The following is a 23,466-nucleotide window of genomic DNA, read 5'->3' on the forward strand; positions in this document are numbered from 1 at the left end:
CCAACTTTTGTTCTTACTGATCGTCTTTCTCTGTTGTAGATTTGTTTTCAATTTCATTAATGGCTCCTGTTACTTTTATTTCTTCCTTCTGATATCTTTTTCTTACTCTAACTTCTTGAGATGCATACTTAGGCTAATAATATTTAGCCTTTTTTCCCTAATAAAAGCATTTAGGTGTGTAAATATACCTTTAGTATTATTTATTTATAATATTTATATATTTCAAGCCTGTAAAGTTTTTCTAATTATCTTTTTAGTATTAATTTTTAGCTTAAATACACCAAGGTCAGAGAATATGCTCTGCATTGTTTAATTACATGAAATTTGTTTAGACTTTTTTAATGTCCCAGTATATTGTCAGTTTTTAAAAAATGTTCCATGTTCATACTGTTCTTCCAGCAGTAGTAGTCTACTACTGTGATTGCATGGAGTATTTTTTTTTCTCATTTGGTCAAAGTTGTTAATGTGTTGTCCAAATCTTCTGTAATCATTTTTGGTCTGCTTGTTTATCTCAGTTATTATCAGAAGAGTATTAAAATCTCCCCCAATTTATTTATTTATGTATTTTTTATGTATTTTATGTATTTTTTATGTATTTTATGTATTTTTATTTAAAAAAAACTTTTTTAATTGGGGTATAGTTGTTTTACAATGTTGTGTTAGTTTCTACTGTACAGTGAAGTAGAGTACCCTGTGCTATACAGCAGGTTCTCATTAGTTAACTATTTTATACATATTAGTGTATATATGTTAGTACCAGTCTCCCAGTTCATCCCACCTCCGCTTGATGTCCATACATTTGTTCTCTACATCTGTGTCTCTATTTCTGCCTTGCAAACCAGTTCATCTGTACCATTTTTTTAGATTCCACAAATATGCATTAATATACGATATTTGTTTTTCTCTTTCTGACTTACTTCACTCTGTATGACAGTGTCTAGGTCCATCCACGTCTCTACAAATTGCCCAATTTTGTTCCTTTGATGGCTGAGTAATATTCCACTATATATATGTACCACATCTTCTTTATCCATTCGTCTGTCAATGGACATTTAGGTTGCTTCCATGACCTGGCTATTGTAAATAGCGCTGCAACGAACATTGGGGTGCATGTGTCTTTTTGAATTATGGTTTTCTCTGGGTATATGCCCAGTAGTGGGATTGCTGGGTCATATGGTAATTCTATTTTTAGTTTTTTTTTTTTTTTTTTTTTTACAGTACGCGGGCCTCTCACTGTTGTGGCCTCTCCCGTGGCGGAGCACAGGCTCCGGACGCGCAGGCCCAGCAGCCATGGTCCACGGGCCCAGCCGCTCCGCGGCACGTGGGATCCTCCCGGACCGGGGCACGAACCCGCATCCCCTGCATTGGCAGGCGGATTCCCAACCACTGCGCCACCAGGGAAGCCCTATTTTTAGTTTTTTAAGGAACTTCCATACTCTTCTCCATAGTGTCTGTATCAATTTACCTTCCCACCAACAGTGAAAGAGTGTTCCCCTTTCTCCAGCATTCATTGTTTGTACATTTTCTGATGATGCCCCTTCTAACTGGTGTGAGGTGATACCTCATTGTAGTTTTGAAAATCTCCCCCAGTTTAATCGTGCTTCTCTCTGAAGTTCTGTCACTTTTTACTTTATACATTGTGAGATTATTATAATAGATATATGTCCTCCTGATTAATCGATGCTTTTAGTTTTTATCATTATGAAGTGTGATGAGTGTATGTGTAAAATTTATATATATATATATATATTTATATAATATTTTCCTGGTGAATTGAAGTGTTATGAATGGTGCCAAGTATTTTTCCTTAAAGTTAATTATTTGATAATTGATACGGCTATGGCAGGTTTCTTTGGTATTTTTATGGTGAACTTTTGTTTCAGTTTTTCTGGAAACTTTGTTTTAGATGTCTCTTGTAAACAGTATATATTTGTTTTTTTGGTTAATTGGTCTGACAGTTTTTATTTTTTAATTGAAGCCTATTTATATTTGTTATAATTGCCTATGTGTTTGTATTTATGTCTACCATCTTATTTTGTGTTTTCTTTTTGTTCTGCTTGTTTTATTTATCTTTGCTTCTTTTAAATTTAATTAATTGTTTTAAATTTTATTCATTTCTTTGTACAAGCTTGGGAATTATACATTATTTTAACTATTATTCTAGCATTTACCCTAGAAATTACTGCAACTATACTGATCAATGTCTAATCAATGACTTTGTCCATATATTGGATCATACCTTAAAACACTTAAACTTTTAAACTCGTTAGTTTCCTCCTGACATATATTCTAATTCTGTCTGGTTTTTGTTTGTGTATTTGATTTTAAAAAAGCCAAAATGCATTATTTTTATTGTTTTATAAAACTAGTGTTTATTTACCTACATATTTACTACCTTCTGTGTTTTTTATTCTTCCTAGCACCTCAAATATTCCACTTGGAATCACTTTTATCTCAGATATATCTTTTAGAATTATCTGTAGTGCTAGTGGCAAACTCTCTCAAGCTTTGTTTGAATACTGTGTTTCTCTCCTTACACTGGGTACAGAATTCTAGATTGACAGTATTTTTTCTCAGCATATTGGAGATAATAGTTATAGTCAGCCACCATTTCCACTGTTACTTTTTTGAGGGTAATATGTTGTTCCTTTTTGTCTAATTTTAAATCTTCTCTTTCTGTGATATATTCTTCAGTTTTTCAATGATGAATATAGGTGTGAGTTTCTTTACATTTATTCCTCTTGGATTTGTAAGGCTCTTTGAACCTGAGAGTTGGTATCTTTCATCAGTTCTGATAATTTTTCAGCTGTTACCTTTTCAAATATTGCCCTTACTTCATCTTCCTTTCTCCTTTTGGAACCCTATTTGTACATGTGTTAGATATTTTCACTGTGTTCTTAAGGTCTTCTCCATAATTTTCATCTCTTTGCCTCTCAGTATTTCATTTTATAAAATTTCTTTATGTCAGCTTTACATTTCATAAGATCTCTTTTTAACTGCATCATTATGTTTTATTTCAATTAGTTTTTAATAGAAGTTTTCCTTGGTTCCTTTTCAAACATGCCATTTCTTACTCCCTAAACTTTTTGTCTTGTTTTTGTTTTTTGCTTGTTTGCCTGCTTTTATTTATACTTTTTTACTTTAAGCATATTAATTAAATTATATTTTATCTGCTTTCAAAACGTATCCAAACTCAGACCATGTTTCATACCTCCATATTAACTACCTTGGCCCAAGACACTACATAGAATATTGCAATAGTTTCCTTTTAGACTTTGCTGGTTCTGCGTTTCCTCCCATTTAACCTATTATGATTCTTTGTGACCATAAGGTCAGTCTTCTAGTGACTTAGTTCTCAGAGTAAAAGACAACATCCTTACAATAGTTTATAAGATATTATGTGAACTGGAACTTGATAACTTGCTAACCTAATCTTTTACTACTCTGCATTTCACTCTGTGTGCTGCAGTCATACTGGCCTTTTTTCTTTTTACAATATTAGGCATATTCCCCATCTGGACTGTACATTTGCTGTTCCCTCTGCACAGAATATTCTTCTACCAGCATGGCTTACTCCCTCACTTGCCTTCAGGTCTCTGCACAAATGTTTCATTGTCACTGAGGATTTACCTGACAGTCTTATATAAAACAGCAATCTCCATTCTTTTATTCCCTAAAATCCCTATTCCCCCTTGAACCTTGTATTATTCACTTATTACCATTTGACTGATTTCTTTTTTGTTTCTTTATTATTCTGTCACCATCCCTCCCCCACTAGAATGTAAGCTATGCAGTAGTAAGAATGTCTTTTTTAAAAAAGTCACAGCTGTGTCCCTAATGTTTAGTACAGTCCCCGGTGCCTAGTAGGTTCTCAATAAATACTTGTTGAATAAATAAATGATTATATAGCATTGTTGAAGCCACTGTCAATATGGTGAGTAGGTACCATCATTTTGGGAAAGTCACAAATCATATTACATTAGAATACTGTGGTTTACCTTCTATGACTTTTTAGATTTCTTCTTCTTTTATTATTATTGTTGTTTTTGGTGTACTTATTTGGTTACGATTGGAGAAAGCTTCTGGCAAACTTGAGATAATTGTGTTTAATTTAGGTCATGGATCAGAAAAATAAGTATAATTTTCAGCGTTTTTTAATAAATATTTTCAGAAAAGAAATTTTTTAGGCTATCTGACTATAAAAACCCATTATATGTAGCTCTCTAAAACAGTTTGCTGTTTACAAATGTTTAATAGATTTTATTTAATTCCATGTAAGTCCCCTAGAGCCCCGAAATAAATCTCCTACCTGATTTTGCCTGTCCTTTTGAGGTTACAATGCAGTGCGCTCTAAAAATAGACAAAGATTAGTAGGAGGCCTAGATTACAAATACTTCAATGTGATTTTTGAAATGAGGACAGCATAAGTTACATATACTTGTACTAGTGTAATTCAATTCCAGAAGGTATATGATACTTGTATTAAAGATCATCTTACATTCCTAACACAAAGTGAAATGCTGTGCTATTAAAAGACCTATATCAAACATCATCTGTGTGAAACTTCATGACCCTCCCTTGACAGATTTAACTCCTCCATATTTTCTTAGTACCATAAAGTTTGATCATACAGTTTAATAAGAAATTGTTTATTTTTATACCTTATTTTCATTAAATTTGGGAGGCCTTCAGGATGGGAGTTCTGTGTTTTTTATCTCAAGAAAATGCCCAAATGTTGATTTAAAGAACGAATGAATGAAAATGCTTCAGATATACTTTTCTATATTATGTCACTGGTTATTAGTATTAAAAATTATAAAAATGGTGTGGACCATACCACCAATGGACCATAAAGATAGTAAAAGTTAATACATGCCTAAATATGATTTTTTACCTAAGTAAAATAATGTACTTCACACAGTTAGTTCATTAAGTACATTTCTGTTGTTGCTCTTTTTTCATCTACTTAGATTATGTTTTGTCATATAATTATGTAATATCTGTATGGTCAGGGAACATTTTTTATTTTAAGATGTGCAAACACATGCAATTGGAGTTTGTTTGTGGTCCATGGCAGGTCCAGACACTCTTGTTTGAATTTTTTTTTTTTTTTTTTTTTTGCGGTACGCGGGCCTCTCACTGTTGTGGCCTCTCCCGTTGTGGAGCACAGGCTCCGGACGCGCAGGCTCAGCGGCCATGGCTCACGGGCTTAGCCGCTCCGCGGCATGTGGGATCTTCCCGGACCGGGGCACGAACCCGCGTCCCCTGCATCGGCAGGCGGACTCTCAACCACTGCGCCACCAGGGAAGCCCTCTTGTTTGGAATTTAAGAAATGTCTCTTTCTCTCTCTTTCTCTGTCATTGGAAACTGCATGACACAATAGACTAGTTGGATTTAATTGATATCTACAGGACATTACATCCAAAAAACAGCCCAGGATACACATTCTTTTCAAGCACTCATGGAATGGTCTCTAGGATAGACAACATACTAGGTCACAAAACAAGCCTCAGCAAATTTAAAAGGATAGAAATTATTTCAAGCGTCTTTTCTGACCACAGTTGTATGAAACTAGAAATCAACGACAGAAAGAAAAACAGGAAAAGAATTAACACATGGAGACTAAACAACATGCTACTGAAAAACCAATGGGTCAACAATGTGATCAAAGAAGAAATTAGAAAATACCTTAAGACAAATGAAAATGAAAACACAGCCTTACAAAATCTATGGTATACAGCAAAAGCTGTTTTAAGAGGGAAGTTCATAGGGATACAGACCTTGCTCAAGAAACAAGAAAAATCTCAAACAACCTAACCTACCACCTAAAATAATTAGAAAAAGAACAGACAAAACCCAAAGTCAGCAGAAGGAAGGAAATAATAAAGATCAGAGAGAAAATAAATACAATAGACATAAAAATAGAAAATATCAATAAAATCAAGAGCTGTTTTTTTGAAAAGATAAACAAAATTGACAACCTCTAACCATGCTCACCAAGAAGAAAAGAGACTCAAATAAACAAAATAAGAAATAAAAGAGGAGAAATAGCAACAGATACCACAGAAATACAAAAAGATCATAAGAGAGTACTATGAAAAGTTATATGCCAGCAAATTGGACAACCTAGACAAAATGGAGAAGCTTCTAGAAACGTACAGCCTGCCAAAACTGAGTCAAGAAGAAATAGATGAATTGAATAGACGATCACTAGAAGTGAAATAGAATCTGTAATTTAAAAAACTCCCTCCAAATCAAAGTCAAGGTCCAGACAGCTTCACTGGGGAATTCTACCAAACATACAAAGAAGAACTTATACCTATCCTGCTCAAATTATTACAAAAAATTGAAGAGGAAGGAACACTCCCAAATTCATTCTATGAAGCCACCATCACCCTGATACCAAAACCAGACAAAGACACTACAAAAAAAGAAAATTACAGGCCAAAGTCCTTCATGAATATAGATGGGAAAATCCTCAACAAAATATTAGCAAACCAAATCCAACAATACATACATACCATCATCAAGTTGGATTCGTTCCAGAGTCACAAGGATGGCACAGCATACCCAAATCAATCAATGTGATACACCACATTAACAAAAGGAAACACAAAAACCACATGAGCATCTTAATAGGTGCAGAAAAAGCATTTGACCAAGTTCAGTGTCCATTTATGATAAAAATTCTCACCAAAGTGGGTATAGAGGGAACATATCTCAACATAATAAAAGACATTTATGACGCATCCACAGCTAACGTAATTCTCAATGGTGGAAAACTGAAAGACTTCCCACTGAATTCAGGAATAAGACGAGGATGCCCACCCTCACCACTTTTATTCCACATAGTATTGGAAGTCCTAACCACAGCAGTCAAACAAGAAAAAGATATAAAAGATATCCAGATTGGAAGGGAAGAGGTAAAACTGTCAGTATTTGCAGATGGCATGATATTCTATGCGGAGAACCCTAAAGTCTCCACACAAAAACTATTAGAACTAATAAATGAATTCAGCAAGATAGCAATATATAATATTAATATACAGGAATCCATTGTATTTTTTTACACTAAAAATGAAATATCAGAAAAAGAATGTAAAAAGAATCCTGTTTAAAATAACATTAAAAAAAATAAAATACCTAGGAGTAAACCTAACCAATGAGGTGAAAGACCTATACACTGAAAACAATAAAACATTGATAAAGGAAATTGAAGATGATTCAAAGAAATGGAAAGCTATCCCATGCTCTTGAAAGGATTAATATTGTTAAAACGGCCGTACTATCCAAAGCAATCTATGAATTTAATGCAATTCCTATCAAAATACCCATGACATTTTTCACAGAACTAGAACAAATGATCCTAGAATTTTTATGGAACCACAGTGACCTAGAATTGCCAAAGCAATCCTGAGGAAAAAGAACAAAGCTGGAGGCATAACCCTCCCAGACTTCAGACTATACTACAAAGCGACAGTAATCAAAACAGCATGGTTTTGGCACAAAAACAGATATATGAATCAATGGGACAGAATAGAGAGCCCAGAAATAAACCCACACACCTACAGTCAATTAATCTATGACAAAGGAGGCAAGAATATACAATGGAGACAAGACAGTCTCTTCAGTAAGTGGTGCTGGGAAGGCCAGACAGCTGCATGTAAATCAGTGAAATTAGAACACTTCCTCACACCATATACAAAAATAAGCTCAAAATGGCTTAAAGACCTAACTATATGATATGACACCATAAAACTCCTAGAAGAGAATATAGGCAAAACATTCTCTGAGATAAAGCATAGCTATATTTTCTTAGATCAGTCTCCCAAGACAAAAGAAATAAAACAAACAAACAAACAAAAAAACACATGGGGCCGAATCAAACATAAAAGCTTTTGCACCGCATAGGAAACCATCAACAAAATGAGAAGACAAAGTATGGACTGGGAGGAGATATTTGCAAATGATGTGACTGACAAAGGGTTAATATTTAAAATATACAAATAGCTCATACAACTCAATATTGAAAAAACAATCAATGTAATCAGAAAGTGGGTAGAAGACCTGAATAGAAATTGTTCCAAAGAAGACATACAGATGGCCAACAGGAACGTGAAAAGATGCTCAACATCACTAATTATTAGAGAAATACAAATCAAAACCACAATGAGGTGTTACCTCACAGAGGGCAGAATGGCTATCTTCAAATGCTGGAGAAGGTGTGGAGAAAAGGGAACCCTCCTACACTGTTGGTGGGAATGCAAATTGGTGCAGCCACTATGGACAACAGTATGGAGGTTACTTAAAAAGCTAAAAATAGAGCTACCATATAATCCAACAATCCCACTCCTGGACATATATCCAGAAAAGGCAAAAACTCTAATTCGAAAATATATGTGCACCCTAGTGTTCATAGCAACATGGTTTACAATAGCCAAGACATGGAAACAACTGAAGTGCCCATTAACGGATGACTGGTTTAAGAAGATGTGATATACGTATACATACGTATGTATATGTATATGTATACATATGTATGTATATGTATACATATGTATGTATATGTATATACACACACACACACACAATGGAATATTTACTCAGTCATAAAAAAAGAATGAAGTGTTGTCATTTGGACCTAGAAGTATTATACTTAGTGAAGTAATTCAGACAGAGAAGGACAAATATTATATGGTATCATATGTGGGATCTAAAAAATAATACAAATGAATACAAAACAGAAACAGACTCACAGATCTAGAAAACAAATTTACGGTTACCAAAGGGAAAAGGGAGGGGGGAGGGATAAATTAGGAGTATGGGGATAACAGATACAGACTACTATATATAAACTAGATAAGCAACAAGGATTTACTATATAGCACATAGGATTATGTTCAATATCTTGTAATAACCTAAATGGAAAATAATCTAGGAAAAAAATATATCTGAATCACTTTGCTATATACCTAAAACTAACACAATATTGTAAAACAACTATACTTAATTTTAAAAAAGAGACATTTCAGAAGGATTCCAGTCAGTGGCTAGTAGATCCTCCTGGCTAGACTAAAGAGCTGAAAAATCTTAAGGCTGTTGTCCGATAGAACTTTAACATTCTGCGCAAATTGGAGAGAGGCCTGTCTAGAGGAGAATCGAGGGTGTGACCTCTCTTGAATGGAGAGGACTAAAGTCAGACTCATAGGAAATTCATTGTTTTAAAGAGAGTTCTACTGGTGGAAGCACCACAGTGTGAACTGAGATGGCTCTAGTTACACAAAGACTTCTGGGGGCCCAAGTTTCTTTGAGTAGGAACAGAGTGAGAAAGCCAATCAGCTGCCACAAGGGCCATTTCTCATGGAAATGCAAAGACCCCTCCAAGGGCAGAGCTCTGAAGAACAAAGGACTGCAGTCTGTTCTACTTAGTAAAGCACACTTTCCTGACTTTTCTCTTCCCTGTCTCCTCACTGTGCTCCCTGAGATGACCGTCAAGTAAATTTCCCACTTTCAAGTTCTTGTCTCAGGGTCTGATTTTGGAAAATCAGACTATGATGCCAGGCATCCTTGTTTTGTCCTCAACTATAGTGGAAACTCCACTAGTGTTTTCCCACTACGTATGATGCTGGATAACTTTGGAGAGAAGGGTTGAGTGACCAAGACCTGGCAAGAAGACACATGTATAGGGATAAGCTGAGGAGGATGAGGAGTCCCAAGAATAAGATAGATTTGAGGGCCAGCAGAGGGTCATGGCCAGTGAGAAAGTTGGGGTAGGGAATAGCACTAGTGCTTTAGGGTGGAGATGTCTAATATTCAACTTTTAATTGTTACCTGTCTTGTAGTGTCATTTCCTACCACTACCCTAAACTTTCAATAAGAGCCTGCTGTCCATTAAAAAAAACGGTGGTGAAAGATAGGTATGAAGTGTCCAACTATTTTTTTATCACTGTTTTTATTATAGATTAGTTGTTGAATTCCATCAAGTTCCTTTTATGAACATTGTGACTCATCCATTCTTCTCCAGAATGATCATTATGAATAAAGCTACTGTGAACATTTTTGTATATGTCTCCCATTAAACATGTCCACACATTTTGGGGATATATATACATAGAAGTGGCATTGCTGGGTTATAAAGTGGGCATTTCTTCACTGTTAGTAGACACTGCCGGTTTTCCCAAGTGGTTATATCATTCACATTCCCACCAGCAGTCCATGGGAGTCTGAGATTACCTATGTTGTTGTCAACACTTGTTATTGTTAGTTTTTTTATTTTCAGTCATTCTGATAGATGTGAAGTGTTATTTCATTATAGCTTTAATTTTCACTTCATGATTACCAAAGAAGTTGAGCATTTTTTCATGTGGTTAGTAATCATTAGATACTGTCTTTCGGGAAGTGCCTGTTCAGCTCCCGTGTCCGTTTTTCCATTGTGTTAATATTTGGCTCACTGATTTATAAAATTTCGTTAAACACATTTTTAAAACAACTTAAATATGGGGGTTAAGATGGGCTGAAGTAAAAGCATGGGAAAAGATATACCAGGCAAAGGCTAACAGAAAGCTGGTATTGCTTTAGTAATATCAGATAAAGTAAAGTTTAAAGCAAGAAGCGTAATTGTTAGAGATAAAGAGGGATGTTTCACAGTCATTAAAATGGACAGTCCTCCAGAAAGATATAGCAATTCTAAATTTGTATGTGTAAAATATAGCCTCAACATACAGAAAGCCAAAGCTGATAGAACTAAAAGGAGAAACAGACAAATTCAAAGTCACAGAGAAATATTAATACACTTCTTTCAGTAACTAATGGAACAAGCAGGCCAAATATCAGTAGTGTTATAAAGGATTGGAACAATATGATTAACAACTTTGACTTAATTCACATATGTAGAGCATTTTATCCAACACCTACAGCGTACATATTCTTTTCAAGGGCACATCGAAAGATTAACAAAATTAATTGTATCCTGGGTCATAAAGCAAGTCTCATGTTTCACAACATTGAAGTAACAGAGAATATGTTCTCTAATCACAATGAAATAAGCTCAGAATTAATAAAAAGATAATTAGAAAAGCCCCAAATACTGATAGTTAAGGAATATTCTTATAAATAATAAAGAAGAAATCACAGTGGAATTTTTAAATATTTTGAACTAAATGACAATGACATACCAAAATTTGTGGAATACAGCTAAAGACATTTATGGCCCTAAAAGCATCAAGTTGAAAAGAAGAAAGACTGAAAAATCTGAAACATAAGCATTCTTTTCCAAGAAGTTGAAAAAAAAATCAGAAAAAGTAAACTGCAAGAAAGTGAAAGGAAGGAAATAATAAATATGAACCAAAATTAAAACTGAAACAAACAAAATTAAAATTAAAACAACTATACTTAAAACAAACAGAATAAAACAAAAAAAATCCCCAAAGCTCTTTGTCCTGTATTTTCCCATTTCAGTAAATAGAAATTTTATCCTATCATGTGCTCTGAATTTGGAATCAACCTTGACTGCTCTCTTTCTCTCACACCTCACATTTATGAGGTGATCCTATAGATGGGGGGTCCCCAACTCCCAGTCCGCAGACCAGTACAGGTCCGTGGCCTGTTAGGAACTGGGCCACACAGCAGGAAGTGAGTGGCGAGCGAGCATGCCGCTCCCCATTGCTTGCATTACCGCCTGAATCATCCCCCACCAACCCCCGTGGAAAAATTGTCTTCCACGAAACTGGTCCCTGGTGCCATAAAGGTTGGGGACCGCTGCTATAGGTTATACCTTAAAAATATATCCAGAATCCAGTCACTTCTCATTCCCTTTGTTGATTACAGCCTGACCTAAGCCATCATTATCTCTTACCTGGATAACTGCTGTAATTTCTTAATTGATCTCTGTATTCCCTCTCTTAGCCCAGTTCTTCATATGATAGTCAGAATTACCCTGTAGAACCTTCATGTCACTCTTGCTCTCTTATCTTTCCAGTCCCTTTCCATTTCTCTTGGCATAAAAGCCAAAGAAAGCCCTTACAATTACCAAGGAGACCCTGAATAATTTGCTCACCTTGTCTTATTTTTTGCCTTCTTCCTGTCCCTCCCTGAGCTTCAACCATACTGGCCATCTTGCTGTTCTTCAGACATGCTATTGAATCTCTAGGCTGTCACACTTGCTGTTCCTTTTCCCAAATATCCACTTGGCTTACCTCACTTCAGAACTCTGCTAAGTATCACCTTATTAATGAAATCTTCTCAATCAACCCATAAAACAGCAATCCCCTTCCCCCATACTTGGCACTCCCTACTTTTTTTCTGTAATATATGCCTGGCACCTAGTAGACGCTCAAGTGTTTATTTGTTAAATGAATAAATTCATGGATGGAACTATTCAAGTGGTTACTACCGGAAGTGATGTGAAAGTAATATCTATGTAGGAAAAACTTCGCAAACCTGTTTATTTCAGGATACAATGCTCTGATTCTTCTGTTTTTTTGTTTTATCTTGAAATAAGTTTAGGCTTACAGAAGAGTTGCAAAAATAATGCAGAGAGAGGGCTTCCCTGGTGGTGCAGTGGTTAAGAATCCGCCTGCCAATGCAGGGGACATGGGTTCAATCCCTGGTCAGGGAAGATCCCATATGCCGTGGAGTAACTAAGCCCGTGCACTACAACTACTGAGCCTGCACTCTAGAGCCTGTGAGCCACAGCTACTGAGCCTGCGTACCACAACTACTGAGCCCATGTGCCACAACCACTGAAGCCCATGCACATAGAGCCTGTGCTCCACAACAAGAGAAGCCACCGCCATGAGAAGCCCATGCACTGCAGTGAAGAGTAACCCCTGCTCGCTGCAACTAGAGAAAGCCCGCATGCAGCAGTGGAGACCCAACACAGTGAAAAAATAATAATACAGAGAGTTACCGTATACCCTTCACCCAGCACCTCTTAATGTTAATACCTTATATAATCATAATACAATTATCAAAAGTAAGAAATTAGCATTGGTGCAATGCTGTTAACGAAAGTACAGACTTTATTTGAATTTCGCTGATTTTTCCACTAGTAGTTTTTCTGTCCTAGAGTCCAGTCTAGAATTCCCTATTTCATTTAGTCATCATGTCCCCTTAATTTCTTCTGGCCGGTAACAATATCTCAGTCTTTCCTTATCTTTCAAGACCTTAAGACTTTAAAAAATACTAGTCAGGCATTTTGTAGGATCTCCCTCAATTTGGACTTATCTGATGTTTTCTCATGATTAGATCAAGGTTTTGCATTTTTGAAAAATACCACAGAAGTGATATGGCCTTGTATCAGGGGAGACATGGTATCAGTGTGTCTTGTTACTGGTGATATTACCTTTGATCATGCGGTTAAAATAGTGTCTTCTGGGTTTCTCCACTGTAAAATTACTATTTTTTTCCTTTGTAATTAATAAATATTTTGGAAGAGATATTTTGATAAATATTCTTTTTCTCGTGATACTTTCAGATATTAATTTTAGTATTCATCAGTGGATCTTGCTTGAAGCAATTATTATGTGCTATTCCAATCATGATTTTTTTCATTCCTTCTATATTTATTAGTTGGAATTCTTCTGTAATGAAGACTTATTCCTTCTCCCCCCATTTATTTATTCAATAATTTATTTATAAAAGTGTGGGTTTGTGAGTATTTGTTTTATTCTTTGGGTTATAATCTATTACTGTTACTGTTTATTTTGTTTAAATTGGTCCAGCTTTGACATCCATCTTATTTTTAGACATGCACCCATCTTATTTCTCTTGAGCACTTCCTTACTTTCTGGCACCATGAGATGCTCCAGCTCATCTTGTATTTTTCTTGCTCTGCCCGGAAATCAGCCACTGCTCTGTGGAATCCTGGTTCTTCTAATTGGAGAAGGATATTTAGAAACCAAGATCTGGATACTGTTTCATCTTTTATAGCCTTTTTTTGTGTCCTGGCACTCTTTTTTTTCTTCTTCTTTTTTCATAGTCCTACCACCATGAAAACCTCTGAAAAACTTGACTTATATCTAGAGGAAAATTAACATTATTAGAAGAGAATTTTCTGATAGGAATATCAGAAAACCAATATGTGTAACTCTGTCATTTGCTTTTGTACATGTGTTGAACAGATTTTATTTAGTTCTATTTTAATCCTCTAAAGCCTAGAAGTAGATTTTAAATATGATTTTTGGCCTATCCTCACAGTGTTACAATGTAATCGTTTCTAAAAATACACATGGGGTAGTAAAAGTCTTAGATTTCAAGTACTTTGTGATTTGGGGATTAGGCAGGCATAAATTACATAGCCTTATACTAGTGTAAATTAACCTCAGAAGTTAAAATATATTTCAAGTAAAGACTGACTTAAATTGTTATCACAAAGTGCTGTGATAGATAATAAAGATCCAGGTCAGTCATACCTGTAAAATTTTAGAGCTCTTCCTCAGCATAATTACCTTCCTTCTACATGTCCTTTAACAATAGGGACTTCAGTAATACAATATATTAATTACTAGTAATGAATTTGCACATCTTATTCTCATTGAACTTGGAGGCTCCAAGGACTGGAATTCTGGATGTATTTATTTATTATTTATTTTTATTTTTGGCTGAGTTGGGGTCTTCATTGTCGCGCACGGGCTCTCTCTAGTTGTGGCGAGCAGGGGCCACTCTTCGTTGCAGTGCATGGGCCTCTCATTGCAGTGGCCTCTCCTGCTGCGGAGCACAGGTTCCAGGCGTGCGGGCTTCAGCAGTTGTGGTTCACAGGCTCAGTAGTTGTGGCTCGCAGGCTCCAGAGCGCAGGCCCAGCAGTTGTGGCTCACGGGCCCAGTTGCTCCGCGGCATGTGGGATCTTCCCAGACTAGGGCTCGAACCCGTGTCCCCTGCATTGGCAGGCGGATTCTCAACCACTGCGCCACCAGGGAAGCCCTGGATTTATTTTTTTGTGTCCTATTTAGATGCCCAGATGTTGGTTTATGAATGAAAGAATGTACCTCAGAATATGTGACTCTACATTTTATTAGATTACTAACAATTAATTCTCAAATATCTCTAAAGAGAGTAAAAGTTAATGTGAATCTAAATGAGTCTGTTTACCAAATAAGAAGAGATATGATAGTACTTCGGGTTTATTTAGTTTCATTTATGTTTCTCTCAGCATAGAACAAGTTCTGTATGTAGTTATATAGAATCTGTAAAGATGAGACGTTTCTTATTTTCAACTATGAAATTAATGGGATGTGTTTGAGGTCCATGACTAGTTCATAACTCACTTATTAATAATTAAGTAAAATTGACCCTTTTTTGTTATTGAGAACTGCATCAGACTCAGGATTCTAAAATTTCAGTTTGATTTCCATGTTATCTTCTTCTCTGCCTTTTTTTTTTGACACTTTACCATCTCACCCCCTACTCTATCCTTCTTTGTTCATTCTTGCTTCTCTGTCCCGTCAGTCTTTGCTTCTCTGTCCCATATAAGACATATAAGAGTATATGTTCCATATACTCTTGCTTCTTTCTATCATGTGTCCTTCTCTCATGTGTTATTGCATCTTTATCCCCCCTCCCTCCCTTCCTTCCATCAGTCATTCTTTCCATATTTCCTTCTAGGAGTACACATATCTATCCTCTGCTTCCGTATATCCAGACCTCATTCCATCCTTCCTTTTCTTATTCCTTCTCTCTCTCCAGCATTCTTTCTGTCCTATCATTCCTTCTGTTCATTCAAAGCGAAGGTCCTTTCTTCCATCAGTTCTTCTTTTCCTTTATCTAGTCTAATGACTACCATATATGTACTGATGAATTCCAATTTTATATCTTCCACGCACACACTTCTACCTTGGACTCCAGATTTAACAATCCCACTTCCTGTGCTATATTACCTGCTGAATTCCTACCCAGATACCAACTGCTCTTATCATTTTCACTATTACCACTGTTATTCATGCCACCATCATCTCTCCTCTAGAGCAGTATAGTAACCTCCTAAGTGGTCTTCCTATTTCTGCCCTTTGCCTGATACTCATTTTCTACCCAGCAGTCCAAGTGATTATTTTAAAAGTTAAGTCATGTCATGTCCCAGTCTCTGCTCAAAACCTTTCAAAGGATTCCTATCTTTTTTTTTATTATTGTTGAGGTAACATTGGTTTATAGGTTTCATGTGTAAATTATATTTTAATTTATGTGTACACTGCAGCATGCTTACCACTAATACAGTCACCGTACAGTTAACCCCCTTTACCTATTTTGCGCTTCCATCCTCTCTGGTAACCACCAATCTTATTTTTCACAGATGAAAATAGAGATCTTATTTTTTTCTTTTTTCCCCAGCTTTATTGAGATATAATTGACATGTAACTAGTCTTTTTCTGAAGGAGAGAAATTTCAAATAAGACCGTTAGACTACTGAAAAGCATTACACATAGATCTGGGAAAGCATGCTTTTGAACACGTTAGACATTTTATTTAGTTATGTGTAAATCCTTTAAAGCCTAGAAGTACATCTTGTACTTGATTTTGGCCTAACCTGGTAGAGTCACAATGCTGTGGTTTCTAAAATTAGACAAGGAGTAAGAGTTCTAGATTATACATAGCTTTGTGTGAAATCAGAGAGGCTCAAGTTACATAGATTGTATTAGTGTAAATCGATTCCAGAGATTGAGTGATCTTGGCCCTTTTAAACTCTATTATTAATTTTAATAATTTTCTGTGTATTCCTTTTTTTATATTTTGATAGTGTCAATACCCATATCATCTGTAAATAATCATGTTTTTGTTTCTTCTTTTCCCATGCTTATACCCTTTATCTCTTGATCTTATTACTACACTTGTTAGTCCTACTAGTACCAGGTTGAATAGAAGCCGTGGCAGGCATCCTTGTCTTCTTCCCAATCCTAAAAGAAGTACTTTCAACATTTTACCATTAAATATGATGTTTTGTGTACTTTTTGTGAATGCCCTTTTTCACATTAAGGAGGTTACCTTCTAGTCCTGGTTTGTTGAGGCTAAAATGAAATTGAATTTTAATAGCTACACTTTCTGCATCTGTTCAGTTGGTCATGTGAAATTTCTTTATTCTATGAATGAGGTGAATACACTAACCAGTTTTTAAACATTAAACTAATCAACTTTCTGTGGATAAGCCCAACTTGATCATGATGTATATTTTTTAATGTATTGTTGTATTTGGCTTGCTAATATGGTATACTTGTGAGTGAGATTAGTTTGTGATTTTCCTTTTGTACTGTCCTTGTCTGATTTTGGTATCAAGGTAAATCTCACCTCATAAAGTGAGTTAAGGAGTGTTCCTTTTTTGTCTATCCTCTGTATGAGGTTAGAATCCTCTGTAAAATTAAAACTGTCTATTTCATGAATGTTTGGTAGAATTCATCTGTACAGCTGACTGGCTCTTGTGTTTTCCATATAAGGTTTTTAACCACGAATTCAGTTTCTTTAGTAGCTATGAGACTGTTCATGTTCTTTATTTGCTCTTGAGTCAGTTTTGGTGAGTTTTAAATTTCTTCTTGAGTCAGTTTTGGTAAGGAATTTATCCATTTTATCAAAGTTTTCAAATTTATTTGCATAAAATTTTTCATACTGCCTTATTTGCCATTTAATCCCTGCAATATCTGAGATTATATCCTCTTTTTTATTCTTAATATTGCTTATTTTGTCTGCTCTCTATTTTTCCCTTAATTTACCTTGTCAGAGTTTTACAGTATTGTTTCTTCAAGTAATAAATTTTGGCTTTGTTGTTTCTATTATGTATTTGTGTTCTCTTTTCACTAATTCCTGCTCTTGATCATTTCCTTCTTTCTTTTTCTTCTTTAGAACATAGAGAACAATAGATGAACAATAGAACAATAAACATCTTTATTACTTGAGCTAAGATAGGAGGGAGGAGGATTTGTTTGCTTTTCCGGGCATTGATTTTCCTCAGCTAGAACTCCAGCTCCTTGCATTCTAGCACATAGCCATCTGCTTGGCCACACTGGCCTGGTTTTGAAACAATGCATGCAAGGAGCTTGCCCTGCTGGAGCCTCCAGAAGGCTGCTGATTTTGGCATTCTTTTTCCTTTCATCATATTTCTTCTGAATTTTCTTTTATCGTTTTTTGTTTAAAATCCCTTCCTCCTCGGAAGTCAGCTTGGCTCCCTTCTTGCGGCCCCGGGGCAGTGCATAGTGGGACTCCTACCACTGTCAGAATAGTGTGCTGTCAGTGAGTACAATGCAGTTCTTCGCCAGGGTCTTGGTACTGACCAGTTCATTGTTGGAGGCACTGTAAACTATAATAAGCCTCGTTTTGCACGTACAACACTCCAAGCCTCAGGGGAAGTTCCCCATGTCCAGCCTCAAGTTCCCCACGTCCAGCAACTTCTTGTTGCCTCCCTGCATGTGGAATGTGTGTATGAGGCAGGGTCAATCTTAGTGTTGGCAGCGGGGATTCCCAGCTCATACTTCTGCTTCTTGTAGTAGGTTTTTCTCTCGTTCCTAGTCTTGTGGCGCTTGTGCCAGTTGTTCCGAGATATGGCTATTGCTCAGTGCTGGCTGGAAAGAGATCATTTCCTTCTTTATATTTTTTTAAAGATTTATTCTGCTGTTTTCCTAACTCAATTTCAAGTCTTTTTTTCTAATGTAAGGATTTAAGCCTATATATTTTCTTCTAATACCTCTTTTTTGTTGTTTTTCATTCTGTGCATTTTAGATATATTTTTTTCATTATCATTCAGTTTTAGGTATTTACTAAAATCCATTGTGATGTTCTTTGTCTGATAAATTGTTTGGAGAAGTGTTTTTTTTTTTTTTTTTTTTTGGTACGCAGGCCTCTCACTGTTGTGGCCTCTCCCGTTGCAGAGCACAGGCTCCGGACGCGCAGGCTCAGCGGCCATGGCTCACGGGCCCAGCCACTCCGCGGCATGTGGGATCTTCCCGGACCAGGGCACGAACCCATGTCCCCTGCATTGGCAGGCGGACTCTCAACCACTGCTCCACCAGGGAAGCCTGGAGAAGTGTTTTTTAATTTCAAAATGTATGATAGATACCAATTCCTTTAAATCTGTTGAATAGTATTATGACCTAGTACAGGGTCAATTTTCATGAGTATTCCATGTGTACTTGCATAAATGTTCTCTGCTTATTGGATATAATGTTCTCTGACTGCTTTGTATCTTATGTCTTTGTCTTTGGTTTTGTGTAGTTTCTAGATGTGGATGTATCTAGATGGTGTATGGTGTATCTAGATGTGGATCCTTTCTCTGTCTCTGTCTCATCTCTCCTTCTCTGTATCTCTGCTTATTTTTATCTGTTCTTTATTTCTGTTTTTATTTCCCCTCCTCTCCATCCCACCTCCCAACCGTATCCCCATGTACCTCTCTTTTTTACCCTGCTTGAGATTCATGAGCTTCTTGAATTGATATCTTTCAGTGGTTCTGGAAAATTCTCAGTAATTTTCAGGTCTCTTATTCTGCAACTCAGATTAAGTTCTTGTTTCCTTGTGTATTTTATGATTGATTGATTGATTTTTGGTGGAACTTTTTCTGTAGAAATTGAAGCATGGGTTGAAGTTGAGAATCCAGAGAGGATTTATAATTTCTTTTAACAATTATCTCAGATCACAACCAACCTGGGACCATGTTAAATGCAATGATATGCTTAAGACGTTTGGTACCGTTTAAATTCCATGAATTTGCATTGAGATTATGCATGAGGGGGGATGCACAAGAATTTTTTAATAAAATAAATAATTTTAGATTTATAGAAAATGTGCAAATATAATACAGAGAGTTCCTGATTACTCTATACCCAGTTTCCCCTAATATTAACATCTTACATTACCACCGTATTTTTGTCAAAACTAAGAAATCATAACACTAGCTAAATTCCAGACTGTATTCAGATTTCCGCTAATGTTCTTTTTGTGTTCCAGGATTTCATCCAAATTACCACATTGCATTTAGTCATGTGTCCTTAGTCTCCTCTGTCCTGTGACAGTTCCTCAGGCTTCCCTTGTTTTTTATGACCTTTTTGATGTAGAGTACTGGTCATGTATCTTGTAGAATAGTCTTCAATTTAGTTTTGTCTGATGTTTTTCTCATCTGTAGAGTGGGGTTATGGGTTTTGCGGAAAATATCACAAAGGTGAAGTGTTTTTCTCATCATATCATACCAAGTTGTACATGATACATGACTGACTTATCACTGATGAGGTTTGCTCCGATATGTGGTTGCAGTACTGTTTGCCAGTTTTCTCCACTGTGAAATTACTATGTTTAACCTTTCCATTCAGGAAGGGAGATTTTATTTTCTTTCAGCCCAGACTGAGTAGAGACAGGCAAGTTTCCTTCCTGTCCTATTAAGATTTATGTCTTATTTACATTTGAACTGTGGATGGAGCTCTTTAAAGCCCAGGTTTTTTATTGAGGATCTATTATTAGTTTCCTCAGTTGGATGGGCCTTGGGTTTTATCTCCTGTCCTCCTCAACCTGGATTATATTTAAGCTTTCCAGGACTCTGTAGAAATCCTCAAGGCTAAAGCTGACCTTAGCACTCTGCTTAACCTCTTATGATTCCTTACTTTTGGGACAGTCCAGTGAATCATGTTTAAAAGTTTCCTTTTGTTGTTTTTTGTTAACTTTTTGTTAGTTACTTCCATTAAGGTATCTTAATCCAATGTATTGTCAGCAACAGAAGTTAGTAGGTTTCTTTTGACATTGATTTTGAATATTTTTAAAAGTGTTAACACTTGTGTTGGGGGGAAATACAGCTTAGACTTAGAAAGTATGTTACTTGTAGTCGTTCTCCCAATTCCTCACTCCCCCCGACCCAAACAACACAGTTCTTATGAGTTTCTTAATTTAAGGATACTGTTTTCTCTGCTTTGATTGATCTTTCCTACTTGATCCTCATGATCAACACCTATAGATTCCAAACTCTGTTCAAGTGTTTTCTTCCTCATGCCTTCTCCTGTCTCCTTTCCCCTGCCCCCACACACAGAGTTTGATTTCTTCTGTGCTGCCATAATATACCCTTCATTAAGAAATATGAAGACATATATATCAATGTTGGTTTGAATATTATGGTAGATGTTATTATTGTTCACCATTATTCACCTGCAGGAAGTTTATGCTTCTGCCTTCTTGAAGTTTGGCTTGCCCATGTAACCTGCTTTAACCAATTAAATGTGAGCAGAAATGCCTTGCCTGCAGTAGATACATAGCATGAGTGAGAAATAAACTTTAGTTATTTTAAGACACTGAGCTTTGAGAGTTGTTTGTTATCTCAGTGTAACCTAACATATTCTGTCTTAATTGACACACATGCTCATCCCTCATCTTGAAGGCAAAAGCTGTATTTTAGTCGTCTTTATGTCCTTAAAGCTGCCAGCCTAATTTTCCTAAAACATTTTAGATTATTATATATCTTTCAGGAAAGTAACATGGGTTTAGAGTCAGACACATCAAAATTAAAAAATTTTTTACTTGATTGCTTAGCTGAGTTACTTTGGAAGATGTCCTTGAGTTTTAGATTCATTTTTAAAATGAGATACCTTATAAAGTTGTTGGGAATATAGTATATGTAAAGTACCTAGTCCAGCAGACATTCTTTCCCTCTCACATTTCTTACTTCTCCATTGACTATTGAATCAAGTCTTTAAAAGTCCCTTTCTCCTGCTTTCATTAATTTATTTATTTGGTTAGTCATTAGATAAATATTTTTTGAACTGCTACTATATGTCAGGCATTGTCTAGTTACTGTGAAGTGGTGGACAAGGCCTAGTCCCAGACTTTAAGGTGGTTACAGTCCTATGGCCAATAATTCTCCCTTCCTGTCTTCAGCTATCAAGTAAAGTTATATTAATACTGCAAGTCCTCTCTACCATCACCTTGAAAATTTTGCCTAAATTTCTCCCCATCTCAAAAAAAAAGAAAAAAATCCAGAAGTGATTGTTCCCTCCTGATTGTTCAAAGCAAATTACTGGTATTCATATGTGTCTCTTATAATATATATTGCATTCTGCCATAACAGATTCTGTTATATTCATATACATCATGTACATTTTCAAGTTTCTTTTCTAAATGTTACACTCGAGTGTTGGAATTTCATATCATTTATTTTGTATTCCTCAAATCAAGAATATTATGTGGATAATGAATGTCATTCGTTAGAAGGTGTTTTGGGAATTTATGGGGGCATTTTTGGTAGTCACAGTGATTGGAGGGTCCTAGTGGAATTAATGAGGAGAGACTGAGGATGGAAAACTTGCAGTGCTCAGGACAGTCTCTCAAAATAAATAGTTGTCCTGAGTCCCACATAACTTTCAAATATTATACTAGATGTTTCGTGAAACATCTAGTAAGTGAAAAACTTATTCATGATTTTCAAAATCTAGAGCCTAAACCCATTTTTATGTGTAAACACTAGGTATTTTTTACACAATTTTAATATACACTGAGTGTTCCTAAAATATATTGATCACCAATGTGAATCAAGGGAAGATTGAACTTTGTCCAGACCTCTACTAAATCTTGCTCAACATTACAGAAAACCAAAGGCAGTAACACTTATGGTATTTGAGTCACCAATAATACAACTGTATCATTCTGTTTTTGTAGCTGTTGAATTTAAAGTGATTCTGTATGTAGGTGCAGGCATCCAACTAATTCATTGTCTTTTTGTTTCATACCCAGATATTTACTTATGGTAAGTAAATGTTGCTTTTTTTTAAAATATAAATGACTTTACTTAAACTTCTCTCATATATTACATTGGAGCGTTATATTAATGCTTTAAAATTGTATATAAGGATATGTTATCTATGAATTTCATTTCAGAATTTAAAATAAGGCAGTGAAAAATATTTGTTATAAAAGGTGACGTTGTGTCATGGTTTAGAGCCACTGATTTATGAACCATTAGAGCCTGGAAAAAATATAAACTTTGCTTTTAAAATACATATTTAATCCTGTTCAACATTAATATTGAACAACATGAATATTGAACACAAATATTCTGATAATTTGAATAATGTTAGATAAGAGCACTAAAAATTTGCTACAAACCATAAAAAAAGCATATGTAAACTTTATTCAATTTATAAAGAGACAAATTGCTATTTATAATTTTTGAACTTCTAATGAAGCACCAATGACTGCTTAATGACTGAGACTCTCCATTTTTTCCTTTATTATAGTTAGTATATCCAGAACTTTTATTTAAAAAAATTTAACTCTGTTGTTTCACAAGGAGGAAGGGTAGAAGAGAAGATATTTTGCATGTGATTTAATGATCTTAATTTATAGTCTGTAAATCACTTCTCTAGGGTCAGCAATGAATTGTTTTGGTTTAGCTCTTCTAAGTGTAGTTTTCATTGTTGAGCATGTGATAAGATATATTTTATAAACTAAAGTGCAGAACCAGATGGCTTTATTCTGGTATGATACGTGTTAATTCATAATGCCTTGTTTTTAGCAGGAATGGGA

At 35.6% G+C, this 23,466-nt stretch overlaps 1 protein-coding gene and 1 pseudogene across 4 annotated transcripts in view; one reads left to right on the plus strand and one right to left on the minus strand.

The window, feature by feature from the left end:
* Nucleotides 1-19,693, minus strand: part of LOC115852554 (small ribosomal subunit protein eS8 pseudogene) — a 45,743-nt pseudogene extending 26,050 nt beyond the window's left edge.
* Nucleotides 1-23,466, plus strand: part of CRY1 (cryptochrome circadian regulator 1) — a 93,656-nt gene that overhangs the window by 30,299 nt on the left and 39,891 nt on the right. The window lies entirely within an intron of this gene.

This window comes from Globicephala melas, chromosome 10, assembly GCF_963455315.2.
Source record: "Globicephala melas chromosome 10, mGloMel1.2, whole genome shotgun sequence".
Lineage (NCBI taxonomy): Eukaryota > Metazoa > Chordata > Mammalia > Artiodactyla > Delphinidae > Globicephala > Globicephala melas.